Source organism: Panthera onca, chromosome D4 (genome assembly GCF_046562875.1).
Source record: "Panthera onca isolate mPanOnc1 chromosome D4, mPanOnc1 haplotype 2, whole genome shotgun sequence".
Taxonomy (NCBI): Eukaryota; Metazoa; Chordata; class Mammalia; order Carnivora; family Felidae; genus Panthera; species Panthera onca.
In genome coordinates this window covers 94060544-94080296 of record NC_138351.1, presented here as the reverse complement: position 1 = coordinate 94080296, position 19753 = coordinate 94060544, and the positions used below count along the sequence as shown (strand labels likewise).

At 62.7% G+C, this 19753-nt stretch overlaps 2 long non-coding RNA genes across 4 annotated transcripts; one reads left to right on the top strand and one right to left on the bottom strand.

Moving 5' to 3' along the window:
* The first annotated feature begins 14337 nt into the window (after window positions 1-14337).
* Window positions 14338-16030, top strand: LOC132674560 (uncharacterized). The gene is made up of 3 exons (XR_013551620.2): window positions 14338-14601; window positions 15035-15284; window positions 15589-16030. It is a non-coding gene; the product is annotated as an uncharacterized LOC132674560 (long non-coding RNA).
* LOC144614096 (uncharacterized) lies at window positions 15638-19150 on the bottom strand. Of its 3 annotated transcripts, none has more exons than XR_013551617.2 (4): window positions 18993-19150; window positions 18307-18556; window positions 16243-16335; window positions 15638-15726 (listed from the first exon to the last, which is right to left on the bottom strand). It is a non-coding gene; the product is annotated as an uncharacterized LOC144614096 (long non-coding RNA). The 3 variants fall into 3 exon arrangements; XR_014136006.1 differs by having other exon boundaries at window positions 15643-15726; window positions 16209-16335; XR_014136005.1 differs by lacking the exon at window positions 15638-15726 and having other exon boundaries at window positions 16003-16335.
* Between the last annotated feature and the right edge of the window lie 603 nt (window positions 19151-19753).

Sequence of the window (19753 nt, the reverse complement as noted above, 5' to 3'; positions counted from 1 at the left end):
GGTGGTCGTTCCAGTGCCCACTTGAGAGAGAGAAGCTGCTCGAGCCCCATGTAGAGCTGGTGCCAGGGTGCAAGGAGGAGCCAGCTCTAGCATCGGCTCCAGAACTAGAGTCCGGACTGAGTTCAGGGTCAGAGCCTGCCACAGCAGCAGTTCTCATACCGGGTCCGGAGCAGAAGCCCCCGCAAGTGCCAGCTGCTGCTCCAGCTCCAGAGCGAAAGCTGCCTTGGGCACCAGTGGTAGACGCAGAGCCGATGCCACCTCCGGACAAAGAACCAGCTCCGGCACCGACATCCCAGCCACGTCCCGCTCTGGCACCGGCTCCGTCACCGCCTCCTGTGCCGGAGCCCGTGTCCGCTCCAGCGCCGGCTCTGGTGTCGGCGTCCGCCCGGACGCCGGTTCCGCAGGTGGAGCCAACGCCGGGGCTCCGACCAGCTCCCCCGCCGGTTTCCCCACCAGCCGGAGGGCCAGATCCAGGACCGGCGATGCAAGCGGGTCCCCGGCACCGGGTCCGGCATCGCAGCCGCGACGAGAGCCAGCTCCGAACCAGAGCAGCTCCAGCACCATGGACAGCTCCCGCAGCGGTTCCGGGATCGGAACCCCCGGGACTCTGGCACCAGCTGCGTCGCTCGCACTGACTGCACGGCCAGCTGCACTTCCGGGGCCAAAGCTGAAGCCGCTTCAGCACCCACTCCGGAGCCAGAGCCAGAGCCAGAGTCTACAGCAGAAGCTCCAGCTTCAGCTCCAGAGCCATATCCGGCTGCAGAAGCAGGTCTGGGTCCTCTCTGGAGGTGCCTGCGGCTCTAGCACCTTCCCTAGAGCTGGAGCCACGTCCAGCACCGCCTCTTGCCCCAGCTGCAGAGATGGGGCCGGCTCCGGCTTCAGCCCTGGGGCCAGTTCCGGGATTAGAGCCCCCGTTCGAGCCAGAGCAGCTCCAGCACCAGCTGTGGAACTACCCACACGAGGGTCCGCGCCTTCCTCAACTGCCACCGTCGTGGGGGCCGGTATGGGGCTGGGGTCAGGACGGTCTTTGCTGGGCCGGCCACCCCAGGTACCCTGGTCACTCCACTCAGAGCTCGCCTGCCCGATCCCTCCTGGAGATCATAGTCCCGGGGCTCTGCACCCCCGTTTTCCCAAGCAAGGATCTCAGTGGCCCAGGAGACCGTGGAGGTTGAAAGCCGAGGCTTGTACCTGACAAATGATATAAAATTTGACCCAGAAAGTCCACTTGACGGCTTGTGTCCTGAAAAAGGAGAGATTTATGCACACAGTTGATCCCTTGAGGAAGCTGGGAGTGAAAACTCACAAACGGCCCATGTTCCAGGGCTGGGGCGCTTTGGAAATTCTGATGTGGGGACACAGGATGCAGAGGAAGAGACTTGAGTGGCCAGCACCCAGCCCCGGGGAAAGCTGGTTCGGGAAGAGCACCTACCTGGCCCCCGCCTCACCCCACACGCTGCACCAGAGTTTCTCCGCTGGTCCTGGGACGAGCCCTGCTGGGGGAGGGTCCGCGCCTGTGGCCGCGGATGGGGGCTGCGCTCTGTTGTCCAAGAGAGGGGTGCCGGTCACACTTCTCGCTGTGGATCGGCTGGGGCCTGTGCTTCCTCACATTGTCACCTGGGCTGCGGGTCCCCAGACCAGAAACCTGCCCGTCTGAAGGTGCCCAGCGCTGCGTCCCTTGGGTTTCACTTGCCCGAGTCCCTCCCAGGGACCCTCCGCATCTCTGACGCCTGCTCCCATGGGGGCTGCCTCCCCATGGACTGGGACGGGTCTGGCCTCCATCCCGGGGAACGCACTGGCTTTGGAGCATTATTTGGTGCAGAAGCCTGTGAACTTTTCTGGCCCTGGGTCATGAGGGATGCTCTCCCCTCTGTGGTGTGACCGTCCAGCCTTCCGCATCTCCCGGTTTCTGTTTGGGCCACGGGAGGACCAGCCGTGTCCTCTCTGGTGTCAGGCTGTGGTGTCACGGCACAAACAGGGGTCTCCACCCTGAGACCATTGTCACCGAAGGGGCCTCTTTTTCCCACCTAATCTTTAATCCATTGTGATTTCAATATCAAAGGAGAAAAAGTCTATTTCAAACGAACACAAAGTACAAAAATGAATCTGTCTCGTCTGAAAAGTTGGTTCAGACCCAAAGGTATCTCTGGCGAGATTCCACTTGACGGAAACCTCCAGAGTAGGTAACGGAACACCGAGAGAAAACAGACTCGGGTTCCCAGGGGCTGGAGGGGACACGAATGGGGAGTGAGGGCTGCGGGTACACGGTGACCCTTGGGGACCGAGATATTCTGCAGCAAAATTCTGTGGCGTGGTTCACAGCGTCGTGAGCGTACCCCGTGCTCAGGAATTGCACAATATAAAATAAATAAATATTTATTGAAGATTAATGTGGATTTTAAACAAACCATGAACAAATAAAGTACCACCTAAAATGAGGTGGAGAGAAAGGATAAGGGAGAAGAGGAAGAGTCATTCTGGTGGCGGGGTCGGCGACTGGGACTGGAGCAACAATTAGAAATACAATAAACACCCCTCGAAGGCCTTTGGGCCCTTGATTGGTGGCCGGAATCCATACGGGAACAAGGGCGGTGGCAGGAACGGTGTCGGGAGCAGAAGCAGGAACCAGCTGACTCTGTTCAGGTGCCCGCTGTCCCAGCACAGGTCCCAGGTCACCTGCTGGCTCTCCGGCCCCTGCAGGAGTCGCCCCAGACTCCACCCCTGCCTGCAGAGACGCCGAGGACCCGGATGCCCTTGGGTCGGGCTCTGGAGCTGCCCCGGCTTCTGGTCCTGCCCCGGACTCTTGAGAAGGAAACAGAGTGATGGTTGCAGCGGCTCCAAGGCCTCAGGGTGAGAGGAGGGAAGTTCCCCCCCGCCCCCCCCCCCCCACCCAGCGCCGGCCTCTCCAGGGGCCTTTGCAGACACACAACTCACCCCAGAGCCTCCCCGAGAAGCCGCGGCCAGGAACCCACACCAGAACCTCTGCCCCCCTGCAGGCCGCAGCCCGGGCTCTCAGTCTCTGCTCCTGGCCCCACACGAGCCCCCGGGGGCTCCTCCCTGGGTGGCCCAGCACCGCCCGGACCCCGTGAACACACATCTCCCACCCCAGCCTTCTCACCCTCGGGCTCTGGCTCCGGGGGCTCCGGGTCCTGATCCCAGGACCCGTGAACCAGGACCCTGTGGGGGGGCCGGGGCGGTAAAGGAGGCCTTCCCAGGTCATCTCCAGGCTCTGCTTCCCAAGACCTCCCTGCAGCCACTCTCTCCCTGGGTCCAGGGTGGCCCTCCTGGGCGACGGGGCACACGCACAACTCTGTAGGGCAGGTGTATCGGGATTCGGCCAGACGTTTCCCGATTTCATCAGTTGATTTCTGTAAAGACAGTGACCCGAGGATGGCCCGGAGACATCACAGCCCCGCCCAGTCATCCTTAGTGTCCTTCCACCCTCTCCACCTGTGGCTCCCAGATTGGACACAGACCTGAGTGTGCATAGACCTGCGCCTGGGACACAGTGACATCCACCTACAGGGCTCGGGATGAACAACGGGGACAAGAGGGCCACCCCAGCACTCCCTGTCCCTCCCAACCAGCCTTGACCGAGTGTGAGCCTGACCCGCCCACCAGGCATCTGACCCCTTCATCAGCCTGCACCTGCTCGGGTGGGCCCTCCACACACGACCCCTCCTTCCACACAGACACACACACACACACACACACACACACACGGGGGGACATGGGGCCGCACAGGTCAGATCAGAGCGGTGTCGGGGTGGACTGGATGTCTCTGGGTCTCCTGTGTTACCTTTGGGTCCCTGCGAGCTAGAGACCTGAGGCGTCCTGTGCACGACCTGACACACTGTCTCCAGGGTCGGGAAGCGTCTCGGCCGCGGGCTCGCCTGAGCCGGCAGGCGCGGAACACGGGCACACAACAGGAGAACATGTTCGTCAGGCGTAGGTGTCCCAACGAATGAGCCCAGTCGGGCGCTGTCTCCAGAACGTGGGTGCCTGGTGACCCGGGTTCTGAGTTCAATCGGGCTCTGTGACCAGGGAGGTGAGGTCACTTCCTGGGGTCCCCTTACCTGGCTTCCTGCTCCTACAAGAGCCCCTCCCAGGCTGCAAAGGGCTCCCCTCCACCCCATGCCCTGTCCCTACAGTGACACCAACACAGCCCAGACACGTCCCCGCGAGGCCTGGAGCGGCCGGTGCCACGGCTTTGGGGCCACAGAGCTGGGTTCAGACCTGGGATTTCCTCCTGACCAGTGCTGGGACCCTGCACAGACCCCGTGCCTCCCGGGGCCCCCCGGTCTCCCCGTCTGCACAGTGAGGTCCTTGTGGCATCTACTTGTAGGGGCGCCATCAGGGAGCCACCTGTAGACACGTCTCGTGCCTGCTATCCCAAGAGGCTCGTGGGCACACGTGGCCGTGGAAGGATGAGGAAGGGGTGCGCCTGGCATGGAACACAGGAGAGGGCCGAGTGGAGTCTCCTTGAGGTCATGGCCTCCTGCTCAGCACAGACCCAGGTGTGTGCCGACCCCTAGGGCACCTGGACCCCAGCTTCCGGCCGGGCTCGGGGACGGACACCAGAATGTGTCCCTGTGTCCTGTAGCTCTACACAACTCGCCCTGTCCCTCCCTGTCACCCTTGACCTGGGGTGTGGACATGACCCTCCCATCGGCCTGCTCCTGCTCTGGTGGCTTCCCCCCCACGTCCCATTCTTACAAACACACACGGCCTCACACACACTCACAGACACAGGGAGGCTCGTGTGACTCACAAGTCGGATCAGGGCCGTGTCAGGCTAGACCGGCCAGTCCTGGGCCTCCCGGTGTCACCTTTGCGTCCCTCCGGGCACATGACCACAGGCTTCGGGGGTGAGACCTGACCCACCCTCTGCAAGTGGGGAAAGGCTCTCCCTGTGGGCTTTCCTGAGACCACAGCCTCGAGGTATCAGGACACAGAATGAGAACACGTCGCGCATTCGAAGGTCTCCAACCACGGGAGCTGAGTGGGGTGCTTCTCTAGAATGGGGGTGCCTGTGATACACACGGGGGCATCTTGGGGATCCCCTGGCCATCGGCCTGGCGTGGCTCCCCTCATGGGCATGTTCCCTGGAGACAAGGTCCCCGCCCCACACCTCTTGTCTCCCCCGACCCCTGTCACCTCCAGGGTCCACTCATCCTTTGACCCCCACGCGGGTGGTTAGTTACTGGGGGGCGGGGGACCGTGTTTCCATGCAACTGCGTGGACCTGTGCCCACTCGGGGATGCCCAGAGGAAAGGACCCCACACGGGATGGGTTCAGTGGTCCTCCAGGATCTTAGAGGCTCTCATTCCCTCGAAAACCCCCTGGGAAAGTGAAGCCCTGGCCTAGGACCCGAAACCTCCCCCAGCCCCTCTAGGCTCTGCTCACCTGCTGGGTCCCCGGCCAGTCCCTGCCTCTCCTGCCTCAGTTTCCTGACTGTTCCATGAGCGCTTGGAGGAGGAGCTTCACCAGTCCGGCTAGAGTGGCCCCTGGCTCCCACCTTTGGGCAGGATGTGGCGCGGGAGCCTCGGGGGCGGGGAGGTGCTCCCACCAAAGGTCGAGGCAGGTGGAGCCTGGGCAGGTGCACGGGGACCACGGGACTGCGCGCACGGGACCACCTCGCGGCAGGAGCCCACGACACCTGGGGTCGCACGTATCCGATCTCCGACGCCCGCTCAGTGACCCTCATATCCTCTTAGGCCTGGGCCCACGGCCACTCCACCCAGGCAGGGCGGCTGGACGCAGCGGGTATGGAGACACGGGGGCAAGAGGGAAACGAGACACACCCCCACCCTGCTGACCTGGCCCCCACACTCCACTCCGCTGTTCATGCGGGCGCGTGGCTGAGCCAGGAGGAGGGGGAGGGGGACACCAGTCTAAGGGGGGAGGTCAGGCCGCCTTTCCCTCCTCCCCATCCCCTCCCCTGCCTTCCCGAGAGCCCCTCCCCCCACAAGCTCCCCCACTTCGGACACCTTCTCCTCCCTGCTTTCATCCCCCACACACCCAGCGGAGGTGGGAGCCGCCGACCCCATCTGCAAAAAGAGCACCGAGGTCCCAGAAGCTGGCACAGAGCTTGCGTGTCACAGGACTCTGACGTGGCCCCGCTGTGGGTGTGAGCCCGGGTCGCTCTGACCCGAAGCCTGGGCTTTGGCAGGACCCCGAGGAGGTGACCTCTGAAGCCAGCCTTAGAGGTGAGGGTGTTCTGGACGGGAGCCATGGAGCGGGGCGGTGGGAGCAGGGGGCTCGAGGGGCAGGGATGGTGGGCTCCCTGGGGGAGGAAAACACTAGGGAGGGAGGAGGGGAACACCCCGGGGAGGGCATCTGGCCCAGTTCACTCGGGGCTCCGGACGTCAGGTAAGGAGTCGGGGGTCACCGCAGCTTGCCAGGCGCAGGGGACGTGACCAGGCAGTGTCGTCAGAGCCACGGCATCCTAGATGTGGAGGGAGCTCGCGGGCTTGGTATTTGCCCCCAGGCAAGCATGGATTCCCAGGCACCGGCCTGGGAGGATGATGTTGCCTCAGTCTCCTCCTCTGTAGAGCAGAGCAGGTCGTCGCCTCCTCCCGGGGCTGGATTCCCCGGCAGGTCCAGAGATGGTCTCCTGTCAGAGGAGTTGTTCAAGTGAGGTCCGTACCCGGAGAGGTCTCGGAGAGGGGACCAAGGGACGTGCCCCCTGCCAGCTCGACGGATGCTGTCGTCCAAGCTGCTGATCGTCACTTCCAGGCCGGCACCGGCGATGCGGTGTCGCCTGCCGGCTGGGGGGACAGGGGCAGTGAGGAGCTGTGCTTGTGGACCCTGAGAGACAGAGCTCGTGAGGGCCCAAGGCTGCACCGGGGCGTGTGGCGGCTGAGGCTGAGCTGAAGCCCGATGTTTCTGGGAAGGACCGGGAGGACAGCCCGGGCCCTGGGTTCTCTGGGGGGGCGGGGACCGGGAGGACAGTCCAGGCCCTGAGGTGTCTGGGAAGGACAGGGCTCCAAACTGAGACTCACAAGTTGCCGAAGCAACTTCCTGCCGAGTTTTCAGTGAAACCGCCTCTCAGTGTATATGGTGAATTCGGGGGCTCACACATTCAAGTGCAGAGTCACAACCAGTATAACCCGCTGACCCCCTACCATCGCCAGGGAAATAGTCACGGGGAAGAGCTCTCTGGGCTGGGGGAGCGCTCCTCCCATTTCTCCTGGCCTGGGGGGACCCCAGAGAACGTCTCCATTGTTCTCTTTCCCTCCAAGGGAGGAGCTGCCCCGAGCACCCCTGCACCCTGGGTGTCCCCGCCCCCGGGTCCCCACTGCTGAGAAAGAGGCCACAGTGACCTGTGTCAGGAGTCTGGTCGGCCACCGCTCCTGAGGCCATGCCAGGCCCTGGTGGCTGGATGGAAAGGCTGGATGGCTTTGGGGGCGGGGCCTCACCGGCGTCCCCTCTCCCCTTCCCCACTGCGGTCTGCGATCCGGGCCCTGTACGGGTGCTCCATCCGTCACCGGTACCTGCCTTGTTCCTGCCATGGGAGGGATCGCCCTGCATCACCCATTTCGCAGAGCAGGAGAGTGAGGCCCAGAGAAGGGAGGCAGGTGTTTCTGGGCACAGGGCTGGTCAGCAGAGAGCTGGAAAACCACCTCCGGAGCCCCCGCCAGCCCGACAGGGAGCCCCCGAGCCGAGGGCGAGCCTTCCCCTTCTGCCTGGCCACTCATTCTTCCCAGACCTTGACGGTGGCCTGTTCCTTTTGGCCACAGACATTGCTGGCCGAGCAGGAGGGAGTCCAGCTGGTAGGACAGGTGTAGCTACAGAGCACAGGGACACCTGTGAGCTACCAGGAGCCACATTGTGGGCTCTGTCCCCGAGCCTGCCCGGCAGCTGGGGTCCAGGTGCCCTAGGGGTCAGCACACACCTGGGTCTGGGCTGAGCAGGAGGCCATGACCTCAAGGAGACTCCACTCGGCCCTCTCCTGGCTCCTGCCCGGTCTCACCTGTCCTCCCTGAGGGGCTCCAGGGCCCGGATCCAGGCCCCTGATGGCTGCTCGGGCTCCAGCCGCGAAAGATGTAGAGCCTCTGGAGCCGCGGAGTTCTTGGGGCTGCAGGGAGAGCGGGCCACCGACGGGGCCTCGGCTGGGGAGGATGCGGGCCTCGTGGGATGAAGAGGGGGCCGGGACCCGGTCCCGGGGTCGCGGCTCATGTATACAAAGGGCTGAAATCACTGAGTGCCCGGGGGATAGCCAGTTAAAGTAGCCCCCTGACACTTGGTCATCCTGGAGGTGGCCCCCGGCCTCCCCGGGCAGCTTGCCACCCTCTGACTGCTCACAGGGCTTCAGCCAGGCACAGGCGGGACCTCTGTCCATCCAACGCCCTGCCAGGAAGACAAGGCAGAAGGAGGAAAGGAGAAGGGCAAGGGGCAGACCGACTTCTCCCTGCCCTGAGTCGGCCTCCACTGCTGCCTCCAGGAGCCCTGGCCCAGCCATGCCCCAGGGTCCAAGCACCTGGACCCTGGGGTGGAGTCTGCGGTCCAGGCCAGCTGGGTGGGGTGGGTGTAGTCACGGGCCATCGTGTCCCCAGATGTCCAACCCACCTGGCCTCGCACCCGGAGGCCTGCCTGGCAGGGGCGGGCGTGGTTCTGGGGCTGAGGAGAGGTTCGGTTCCCAGAGCAGCTGGCGGAGGTGGGAACATGGGGGACCAGCCAGGTGGGGAGCGGTTGGATTCATGCACGTCACCGGACCGTCTGGGTCATCTACAGGTGCTGGGTGCAGGTCCCTGGGCACACCGGGCCACCCCACGACCCAGCCGGCCCTGGGGAGGGAGGCCTGGGTACCCGGGGCACCTCCCCTCCACCTACCCCAGGGGTGAGCCTGGGCCCTGGCCACACTGATGCACTTCCCCGTCTGACCCCCAGGGACAGAGGGACCCTGAGGAGAGGCAAGGACTGGCCCAGGACAAGTCAGGTGTGCAGGGTCCAAGGAGCAGGGCTGGTCTCCAGTCCTAGGCCAGCCTCTACCCCCCCCATGGGGATCCCCCTGGAAATGAGAGCCCCTGAGATGCTCGGGGGTCCCTATCCACCCCGTCCCTGTGACGCTGTGACCTCTGGGCATCTCCAGAAAGGCGCGTGCACACACACACACATTCTGACTGTCCAACTGGAGATCAGAGGGGAGTCCACACTGGGAGGGGGTGGGTAATACGGGGGAAAGAAGAGAACGGCTGGAGGCAGTGGGGCCATGGGGCAGGGGCATCAGGATTCCTGGCAATAGCCCGGGACCCACAGCATAGGGAGGGACACGTGCAGGCTGAGGTCAGGGGGTCTCCAAGGTGTCCAGGAGGATTGGCGGGAACTAGGGAAGACGGGGTCTGGGGTCCTGTGTGTACCACACTGGGCCCCTGGAGCTGGGAAGTGTGGACGGGGCTACAGTACAGAAGGACTCAGCTTCCTCCTCCTAAACTGGGCTGTGTAGACAGTGTCCCAAGTGTCCCACAGGCTCATAGACGACTCTGTGTCCTGGGATCTTCATCCCTGGCCTTCTGTTCTCCCCTCCTGGGAAAACGCTTCCTACTCCCTCAGGGTCCTTCTGAGCAGAGGGCAGCCTGGGGGCTTGGAGGACCGAGGACTTGGGTTTGCAGCACTTGGCCAAGCAGCGGACCCTGGTGTGGGGACTGAGGTCAAGACCCTCCTTTTCAGAGCCCCGGGCCTCATTAGGAAGGGCTTCCAAAGGCAGTGCCCTGGCTGGGGTGAGGAAGCCTTAGGAGTGAACATGGCACCGGGACGGGAGAGGTGGAACGGGGGACAAGGGAGGCTTCTGAAGTCCTCACATCACCCCTGGAGCCCGCAGGTCCTGCCCCTGTGCCCCTCTAGGGCCAGGGAGGGCTGCTGCCTTGACTACACCCAAACAAAGGTGTGTGTTTTGTTTTCTGGTTTCCCTGCCTGGGGCTGTCATGCCGGTGCTGACCACCAGGGGGCAGGCTGTGTCCACTGTGCTCAGGGAAGCCTCTGGAGCGGGAAGGGACGCTCAGGGGTCAAGCTGGGCGTCCCCTGCCCCCAACCCAACATGTACCTCTTACTATTAGTCTGCATGTCCACAGCGTGAGCTGCTCAGAGGCAGGTAGGGACTCTGAGATCCTCTCTGGATGCATTCAGCCCCTGTATGTCTTACCCTGAGCAGGGGCTGTGTTGGGCCCGGGGGGCGGAGTCAAAGGTCCTGTGAGGTCCCAGCCCTCCAGGGCCACTCCGCCCCTCGTCTCAAAGCAAAGTGGTCTCTTCACTCAGGTTCCCTGGTGCCCGTTCAGGACAAGGATGCCTCCCGGTAAGAAAGAGGAGAACCGGCAGGGCTCACCCAGCCCGGGGGCCCTGGCAGACAAGCCGGCACTGGGCCTGTGGGCCACAGCCCTCTCCTGCCCCCACCGGCACCGTCTGCCCTCTGTCCGCTGACCCCCACCTCTCAGGAGACAAATCCAGCCCGAGGACCGCCTCGGGGCCGGCCTGGGAAGAGCTGGGTGGAAGGACAGGTGAGGGAAGACACAAGGGGTGTTCTCGACTCCCAAATCTGACGACCCAAGTCTGGGAGGCGAGAGGAAGATGGGAGGAAATGCAGGGTGTGCATTTGCACGTCTTCCTAGTAGGAGAGGTGGGTGGGTGACTCAGGGACTCGGGCAGAGACCTGACGCCTTCAAGGGAGCCGGGAGGAGGGTTCGAGAGAACCAGAGCAAACCCACAAAAGCACAGGGGCGGCGGGAGGTGCCGGAGACATACGTGTGTGGGTCCTCCAGGGCTCCCACCCTTCGCTCTGTGTGTGTGTGTGTGTGTGTGCTGTGGTTAAAAACCTTTGTGAATATGGCTTACGTGTCTTCTTAGGGTGAGGAGGGCCATGGGGACGGCACTCCCCCTTGCTGGCTGTGGGTGAGAGGGACTCTTTTTACCACCTTATCTTTAATCCATTGTTATTTCAATATCAAACGAGAAAAAGTCTATTTCAAAAAACCACAAACTACAAAAATGAATCTGTCCCATCTTAGAAAGTCGGTGCAGACCCAAAGGTATCTCTTGCGAGATTCCACTTGAAGGAAATCTCCAGAGTAGGTAACGGAACACAGAAAGAAAGCAGACTGGGGGTTCCCAGGGGCTGGCGGGGGGACGAATGGGGAGTGAGGGCTCCGGGTACACAGTGACCCTTGGGGACCGAGATATTCTGCAACAAAATTCTGTGGCGTGGTTCACAGCGTTGTGAGCGTACCCAGTGCTCAGGAATCGCACAACGTAAAATATATAAAAAATTTTATTGAAGATTAATATAGATTATAACTAATGAATAAATAAAATAACAGCTAAAAGTAGAAGAGAAAAAGGATAAGGGAGAAGAGGAAGAGACATTTTGGTGGGAGGTCGGGCTCAGGGATTGGAGAATAAATTTGAAATAAAGTATCATAAACAAAAAATAAAAGAAAATAAAAAAAGCACCCTGTATAGGTCTTCAATCCCTTGATTTTTGGCCGACATCCATGTGGGAGCAAGGGCAGTGGCAGGGGCGGGGAGAAGGGCGATGGCAGGAACAGTGTTGGGAGCAGAAGCAGCAACAGTGGAACCAGCAGAAGCAGGACCCAGCTGACTCTGCTCAGGTGCCCGCTGTCCCCGCACAGGTCCCAGGTCACCTGCTGGCAACTGGGTCCCTGCACGAGTCGCTTCAGATACCACGCCTGCCTGCAGATACGCCGAGACCCCCGATACCATTGGGCCGGGCTCTGGAGCCCATCCAGCTTTTGCTCCTGCGGCGGACTCTTGAGAAGGAAACAGAGTGATGGTTGCAGCGGCTCCAAGGCCTCAGGGTGAGAGGAGGGAAGGTCCCCCCCCCACCCAGCGCCGGCCTCTCCAGGGGCCTTTGCAGAGACACAACTCAACCCAGAGCCGCCCCGAAAAGCCGCGGCCAGGAACCCACACCAGGACCTCTGCCCCCCTGCAGTCTGCAGCCAGGGCTCTCAGTCTCTGCTCCTGGCCCCACACCAGCCCCCAGGGGCTCCTCCCTGGGTGGCCCAGCACTTCCCGGGCCCGAGCATCCCGTCCCCCACCCCCAGCCTTCTCACCCTCGGGCTCTGACTCCGGGGACTCCAAGTACTGGTCCCAGGACCAGTGAACGAGGACCTTACAGCAGAGCCGGGGCTCTGAAGGAGGCCTTCCTAGGCCAACTCCAGGCCCTGCTTCCCAAAACCTCTGTGCGGCCACTCTCTCCCTGGGTCCAGGGTGGCCCTCCTGGGCGACGGGGCACATGCACAACTCTGTAGGGCGGGTGAATCGGGATTCCACCAATCGTTTCCCGATTTCATCGGTTGATTTCTATAAAGACAGTGACCCGCGGACGGCCCGGAGACATCACAGCCCCGCCTGGCCAACTCAGTGTCCTTCTGCCTTCTCTCCCCGCTGCTCCCAGATCGGACACAGACCTGAGTGTGCACAGCCCTGCGCCTGGGACACAGTGACATCCACCAGCAGGGCTCTGGATGAACCTTGGGGACAAGAGGGCCACCCCAGCACACCATGTCCCTGCCGTCCAGCCTTGACCGGGGTGTGAGCCTGATCCGCCCACCAGGCATCTGACCCCTTCATCAGCCTGCACCTGCTCAGGTGGGCCCTCCACACACGACCCCTCCTTCCACGCGCACACACACACACACACACACACACACACACACAAACGGGAGGGGACCTAGGGTCCCACAAGTCAGATCAGAGCGGTATCGGGCTGGACCGGCTGTCTCTGGGTCTCCTGAGTTACCTTTGGGTCCCTGCGAGCTAGAGACCTGAGGCGTCTAGTGCACGACCTGACCTACTGTCCATGGTCGGGAAACGTCGCGGCCGCGGGCTCCCCTGAGCCGGTGGCCAAGGGACACGGGCACACAACAAGAGAACAAGTTCGTCAGGCATAGGTGTCCCAACGAATGAGCCCAGTCGGGCGCTGTCTCCAGAAGGTGGGTGCCTGGTGACCCGGGCTCTGAGTTCAATCAGGCTCTGTTACCAGGGAGGTGAGGTCACTTCCTGGGGTCCCCTTACCCGGCTTCCTGCTCCCACAAGAGCCCCTCCCAGGCTGCAAAGGGCTCCCCTCCACCCCATGCCCTGTCCCTACAGTGACACCAACACAGCCCAGACACGTCCCCTCTTCTGTAAACTGGGCTGAGTAGACAGTGTCCCAAGGGTCCCACAGGCTCATAGATGAGTCTGTGTCTTGGTATCTTCATCCCTGGCCCTCTGTTCTCCCCTCCTGGGAAAACGCTTCCTACTCCCTCAGGGTCCTTCTGAGCGGAGGGCAGCATGGGGGCTTGGAGGACCGAGGACCTGGGTTTGCAGCACGTGGCCAAGCAGCGGACCCTGGTGTGTGGACCAAGGTCATGACCCTCCTTGTTGGAGCCTCGGTTCCTCATTAGGAAGTGGTTCCCCAGGCAGTGCCCTGGCTGGGCCGAGGAGGCCTCGTGAGGGAGCTGAGCACCGGGCTTGAGGAAGGACTCGGGCCACAATGGAGGCTTCTGAGGGTTGTCACCCGGACCCTGGAGCCCACAGGTCCTGGTGTTGCGAGACACACAGAGACAGACAGAGTCCGAGGCAGAGACAGAGAATGGACCCAGGAGAGAGGAAACCAGAAATTCCATGCATCGGCCAGGAAATGACACCCGGTCATCATATTCTAGCCCTAAGAACCCGGTCACACGGGCCGTCTACCCGGGAGGGGAGGGGGTGACAGAGGCACGTGGGACAAGGAACCGGGAAGGCGGGGAGCCACAGTGGGAACCGCCCAGCACGTAGGCCCAGACCAGGCGCTGGGACCAGAGCCCAAATGCAATGGGGCCCCTGGCGTGTGTGTCCGGTGGGTCCAGGGTCTGAACGAGTTCACCTCCACCTTCCCCCGGGCCCGGGACCCAGGCAGGAGGGGTGGCTGTGCCTGGACCCGGAGAGGACCCAGGCCCGCGTGAGTGTGTTCCGTGCCAGGCCCACCCCTTCCTCATCCTTCCACGGCCACGTGTGCCCACGAGCCTCTTGGGATAGCAGGCACGGGACGTGTCTACAGGTGTCTCCCTGATGGCGCCCCTACAAGTAGATGCCACAAGGACCCCACTGTGCAGACGGGGAGACCGGGGGGCCCTAGGAGGCACGGGGTCTGTGCAGGGCCCCAGCACTGGTCAGGAGGAAAACCCAGGTCTCAACCCAGCTCTGTGGCCCCAAAGCCGTGGCACCGGCCGCTCCAGGCCTCACGGGGACGTGTCTGGGCTGTGTTGGTGTCACTGTAGGGACAGGGCATGGGGTGGAGGGGAGCCCTTTGCAGCCTGGGAGGGGCTCCTGTAGGAGCAGGAAGCCGGGTAAGGGGGCCCCAGGAAGTGACCTCACCTCCCTGGTAACAGAGCCCAACAGAACTCGGAACCCGGGTCACCAGGCACCCACGTTCTGGAGACAGCGCCCGACTGGGCTCATTCGTTGGGACACCTTCGCCTGACGAACATGTTCTCCTGTTGTGTGCCCGTGTCCCGTGGCTGCCGGCTCAGGGGAGCCCGCGGCCGCGACGCTTCCCGACCCTGGAGACAGTGGGTCAGGTCTTGCACAGGACGCCTCAGGTCTCTATCTCGCAGGGACCCAAAGGTAACACAGGAGACCCAGAGACATCCAGTCCAGCCCGACACCACTCTGATCTGACCTGTGTGGCCCGAAGCCCCCCCGTGTGTGTGTGTGTGTGTGTGTGTGTGTGTGTGTGTGTGTCTGTGTGGAAGGAGGGGTCGTGTGTGGAAGGCCCACCTGAGCAGGGGCAGACTGATGAAGGGGTCAGATGCCTGGTGGGCGGGTCAGGCTCACATCCCCGTCAAGGCTGAATGGGAGGGACAGGGTCTGCTGGGGTGGCCCTCTTGTCCTCGAGGTTCATCCTGAGCCTTGCTGGTGGATGTCACTGTGTCCCAGGGGTAGGTCTGTGCACATTCAGGTCTGTGTCCGATCTGGGAGCCATAGGTGGAGAGGACACTGAGGATGGCCGGGCGGGCTGTGATGTCTCCGGGCCGTCCGCGGGTCACTGTCTTTACAGAAATCAACCGATGAAATCGGGAAACGATTGGCGGAATCCAGATTCACCCGCCCTACAGAGTTGTGCGTGTGCCCCGTCACCCAGGAGGGCCACCCTGGACCCAGAGAGAGAGTGGCCGCACGGAGGTCTCTGGAAGCAGGGCCTAGAGTTGGCCTGGGAAGGCCTCCTTCACCTCCCTGGCCCCTCCACAGGGTCCTGGTTCACCGGTCCTGGGATCAGGACCCGGAGCCCCTGGAGCCAGAGCCCGAGGGTGAGAAGGCTGGGGTGGCAGATGTGTGTTCACGGGGCCCGGGTGGTGCTGGGGCACCAGGGAGGAGCCCCCAGGGGCTGGTGTGGGGCCAGGAGCAGAGACTGAGAGCCCGGGCTGCGGCCTGCAGGGGGGCAGAGGTTCTGGTGTGGGTTCCTGGCCGCGGCTTCTCGGGGAGGCTCTGGGGTGAGTTGTGTCTCTGCACAGACCCCTGGAGAGGCCGGTGCTGAGTGGGGGGGGGGACCATCCCTCCTCTCACCTTGAGGCCTTGGAGCCGCTGTAACCATCACTCTGTTTCCTTCTCAAGAGTCCGGGGCAGGACCAGAAGCCGGTGTGGCTCCAGAGCCCGGCCCAACGGCATCGGGGTCCTCGGCGTCTCTGCAGGCAGGGGTGGAGTCTGGGGCGACTCCTGCAGGGGCCGGAGAGCCAGCAGGTGACCTGGGACCTGTGCTGGGACAGCAGGCACCTGAACAGAGTCAGCTGGTTCCTGCTTCTGCTCCCGACACCGTTCCTGCCACCGCCCTTGTTCCCGCATGGATGCCGGCCACAAATCAAGGGCCCGAAGGCCTACAAAGGGTGTTTATTGTATTTCTAATTCTTGCTCCAATCCCAGTCTCCGCCCCCCCACCAGAATGACTCTTCCTCTTCTCCCTTATCCTTTCTCTCCTCTACTTTTTAGCTGTTACTTTATTTGCTCATGGTTTGTTTAAAATCCACAGTAATCTTCAATAAAAATTTTGTTTATTTTACGTTGTGCAATTCCTGAGCACTGGGTACGCTCACAACGCTGTGAACCACGCCACAGAATATTGTTGCAGAATAATTCGGTCCCCAAGGGTCACCGTGTACCCGGAGCCCTCATTCCCCATTCGTGCCCCCACCAGCCCCTGGGAACCCCCAGTCTGCTTTCTCTCCGTGTTCCGTTACCTACTCTGGAGGTTTCCTTCAAGTGGAATCTCACCAGAGATACTTTGGGTCCGCACCGACTTTTCTTATGGGACAGATTCATTTTCGTACTTTGTGGTCGTTTCAAATAGACGTTTTCTCCTTTGACCTTGAAATCACAAGGGATTAAAGATTAGGTGGGTTAAAAGAGGCCCCTTCGGTGACAATGGGCACGGTCTCAGGGTGGAGACCCCTGTTTATGCCGTGACACCACAGCCTGACACGAGAGAGGACACGGCTGGTCCTCCCGTGGCCCAAACAGAAACCGGGAGATGCAGAAGGCTGGACGGTCACACCACAGAGGGGAGAACATCCCTCACGACCCAGGGCCAGAACGGTTCACAGGCCTCTGGGCCAAATAATGCTCCAAATCAGTGCATTCCCCGGGATGGAGGCCAGACCCGTCCCAGTCCAAGGGGAGGCGACCCCCATGGGAGCAGGCGTCAGAGATGCGGGATGTCCCGGGGTGGGACTTGGGCAAGTGAGACCCGAGGGAGGCATTGGTGGTCTCTTCAGACGGGCAGGTTTCTGGTCTGGGGACCGGCCGCCCAGGTGACACGGTGAGGAAGCACAGGTCCCCAGTTCAGATGTGATGGGCTCCCATGTCTGGGAGAGAGTCCTCAGGCAGAGAGGAGGGACCGGGGGCTCCAGGGGGACGCGGCCAGCCTGCCGGGAACCAGCCCCTCCGGCTGCAGGTGCACTCGGGTGGCAGAGGGACCTGAACGGGACAGCAGTGCGTGGCCGGCCTCGCTTTCCCCATCCAAGGCCAACGTCCTCTGCAGCCCTTGCCACTCCACCCCTCGTGTCAAAGCAAAGTGGTCTCTTCACTCAGGTTCCCTGGTGCCCGTTCAGGACAAGGATGCCTCCCGGTAAGAAAGAGGAGAACCGGCAGGGGCAAACCAGCCCGGGGGCCCTGGCAGACAAGCCGGCACTCGGCCTGTGGGCCACGGCCCTCTCATGCCCCCACCGGCACCGTCTGCCCTCTGTCCGCTGACCCCCACCACCCAGGAGACGAATCCAGCCCGAGGACAGCCTCGGGGACGGCCTGGGAAGTGCTGGGTGGAAGGACAGGTGAGGGAAGACACAAGGGGTGTTCTCGACTCCCAAATCTGACGACCCAAGTCTGGGAGGCGAGAGGAAGATGGGAGGAAATGCAGGGTGTGCATTTGCACGTCTTCCTAATAGGAGAGGTGGGTGGGTGACCCAGGGACTCGGGCGGAGACGTGATGCCTTCAAGGGAGCCGGCAGGAGGGTCCGAGAGAACCAGAGCAAACCCACAAAAGCACAGGGGCGGCGGGAGGTGCAGGAGACATACGTGTGCGGGTCCTCCAGGGCCCCCACCCTTCGCTCTGTGTGTGTGTGTGTGTGTGTGTGTGTGTGTGTGTGAGTGTGTACGATGGTTAAAAACCTTGGTGAGGGGCACCTGGGTGGCTCGGTCAGTTGAGCGTCCGACTTCGGCTCAGGTCATGATCTCACGGTCCGTGAGTTCGAGCTCCGCGTCAGGCTCTGTGCTGACAGCTCAGAGCCTGGAGCCTGTTTCGGATTCTGTGTCTCCCTCTCTCTCTGCCCCTCCCCTGTTCATGCTCTGTCTCCCTCTGTCTCAAAAATAAATAAACGTGCCCATTGTCCCCGCACAGGTCCCGGGTCACCTGCTGGCTCCTGGGCCCCTGCAGGAGTCGCCCCAGACTCCACCCCTGCCTGCAGAGACGCCAAGGACCCCGATACCGTTGGGTCGGGCTCTGGAGCCACACCGGCTTCTGCTCCTGCCCCGGACTCTTGAGAAGGAAACAGTGATGGTTGCAGTGGCTCTGAGGCTTCAGGGTGAGAGGAGGGAAGGTCCCCCCCTCCACCCAGCGCCTGCCTCTCCAGGGGCCTTTGCAGAGACACAACTCACCCCAGAGCCTCCTCGAGAAGCCGAGGCCAGGAACCCACACCAGAACCTCTGCCCCCCTGCAGGCCGTAGTACAGGGCTCTCAGTCTCTGCTCCTGGCCCCACACCAGCCCCCGGGCGCTCCTCCCTGGGTGGCCCAGCACCGCCTGGGCCCCGTGCACCCCCATCGCCCACCCCCCGCCTTCTCACCCTCGGGATCTGGCTCCGGGGGCTCCAAGTACTGGTCCCAGGACCGGTGAACAAGGACCTTACGGCGGAGCCGGGGCGCTGAAGAAGGCCTTCCCAGGCGATCTCCAGGCCCTGCTTCCCAAGACCTCCGTGCAGCCACTCTCTCCCTGGGTCCAGGGTGGCCCTTCTGGGCGATGGGGCACACGCACAACTCTGTAGGGCGGGTGAATCGGGATTCCGCCAGACGTTTCCCGATTTCATCGGTTGATTTCTGTAAAGACAGTGACCCGCGGACGGCCCGGAGACATCACAGCCCGCCCGGCCATCCTCAGTGTCCTTCCACCCTCTCCACCTGTGGCTCCCAGATCGGACACAGACCTGAGTGTGCACAGCCCTGCGCCTGGGACACAGTGACATCCACCAGCAGGGCTCAGGATGAACCTTGGGGACAAGAGGGCCACCCCAGCACACCATGTCCCTGCCGTCCAGCCTTGACCGGGGTGTGAGCCTGATCCGCCCACCAGGCATCTGACCCCTTCATCAGCCTGCACCTGCTCAGGTGGGCCCTCCACACACGACCCCTCCTTCCACACAGACACACACACACACACACACACACACACACACACGGGGGGACATGGGGCCGCACAGGTCAGATCAGAGCGGTGTCAGGCTGCACTGGCTGTCTCTGGGTCTCCCTGTGTTACCTTTGGGTCCCTGCGAGCTAGAGACCTGAGGCGTCCTGTGCACGACCTGACCCACTGTCTCCACGGTCGGGAAGCGTCGCGGCCACGGGCTCCCCTGAGCCGGCAGCCACGGGACACGGGCACACAACAGGAGAACATGTTCGTCAGGTGAAGGTGTCCCAACGAATGAGCCCAGTCAGGCGCTGTCTCCAGAACATGGGTGCCTGGTGACCCGGGCTCTGAGTTCAATTGGGCTCTGTGACCAGAGAGGTGAGGTCACTTCCTGGGGTCCCCTTACCCGGCTTCCTGCTCCTACAAGAGCCCCTCCCAGGCTGCAGAGGGCTCCCCTCCACCCCATGCCCTGTCCCTACAGTGACACCAACACAGCCCAGACACGTCCCCGTGAGGCCTGGAGCGGCCGGTGCCACGGCTTTGGGGCCACAGAGCTGGGTTGAGACCTGGGTTTTCCTCCTGACCAGTGCTGGGACCCTGCACAGACCCTGGGCCTCCTGGGGCCCCCCGGTCTCCCCGTCTGCACAGTGGGGTCCTTGTGGCATCTACTTGTAGGGGCGCCATCAGGGAGACACCTGTAGACACGTCCCGTGCCTGCTATCCCAAGAGGCTCGTGGGCACACGTGGCCGTGGAAGGATGAGGAAGGGGTGGGCCTGGCACGGAACACACTCACGCGGGCCTGGGTCCTCTCCGGGTCCAGGCACAGCCACCCCTCCTGCCTGGGTCCCGGGCCCGGGGGAAGGTGGAGGTGAACTCGTTCAGACCCTGG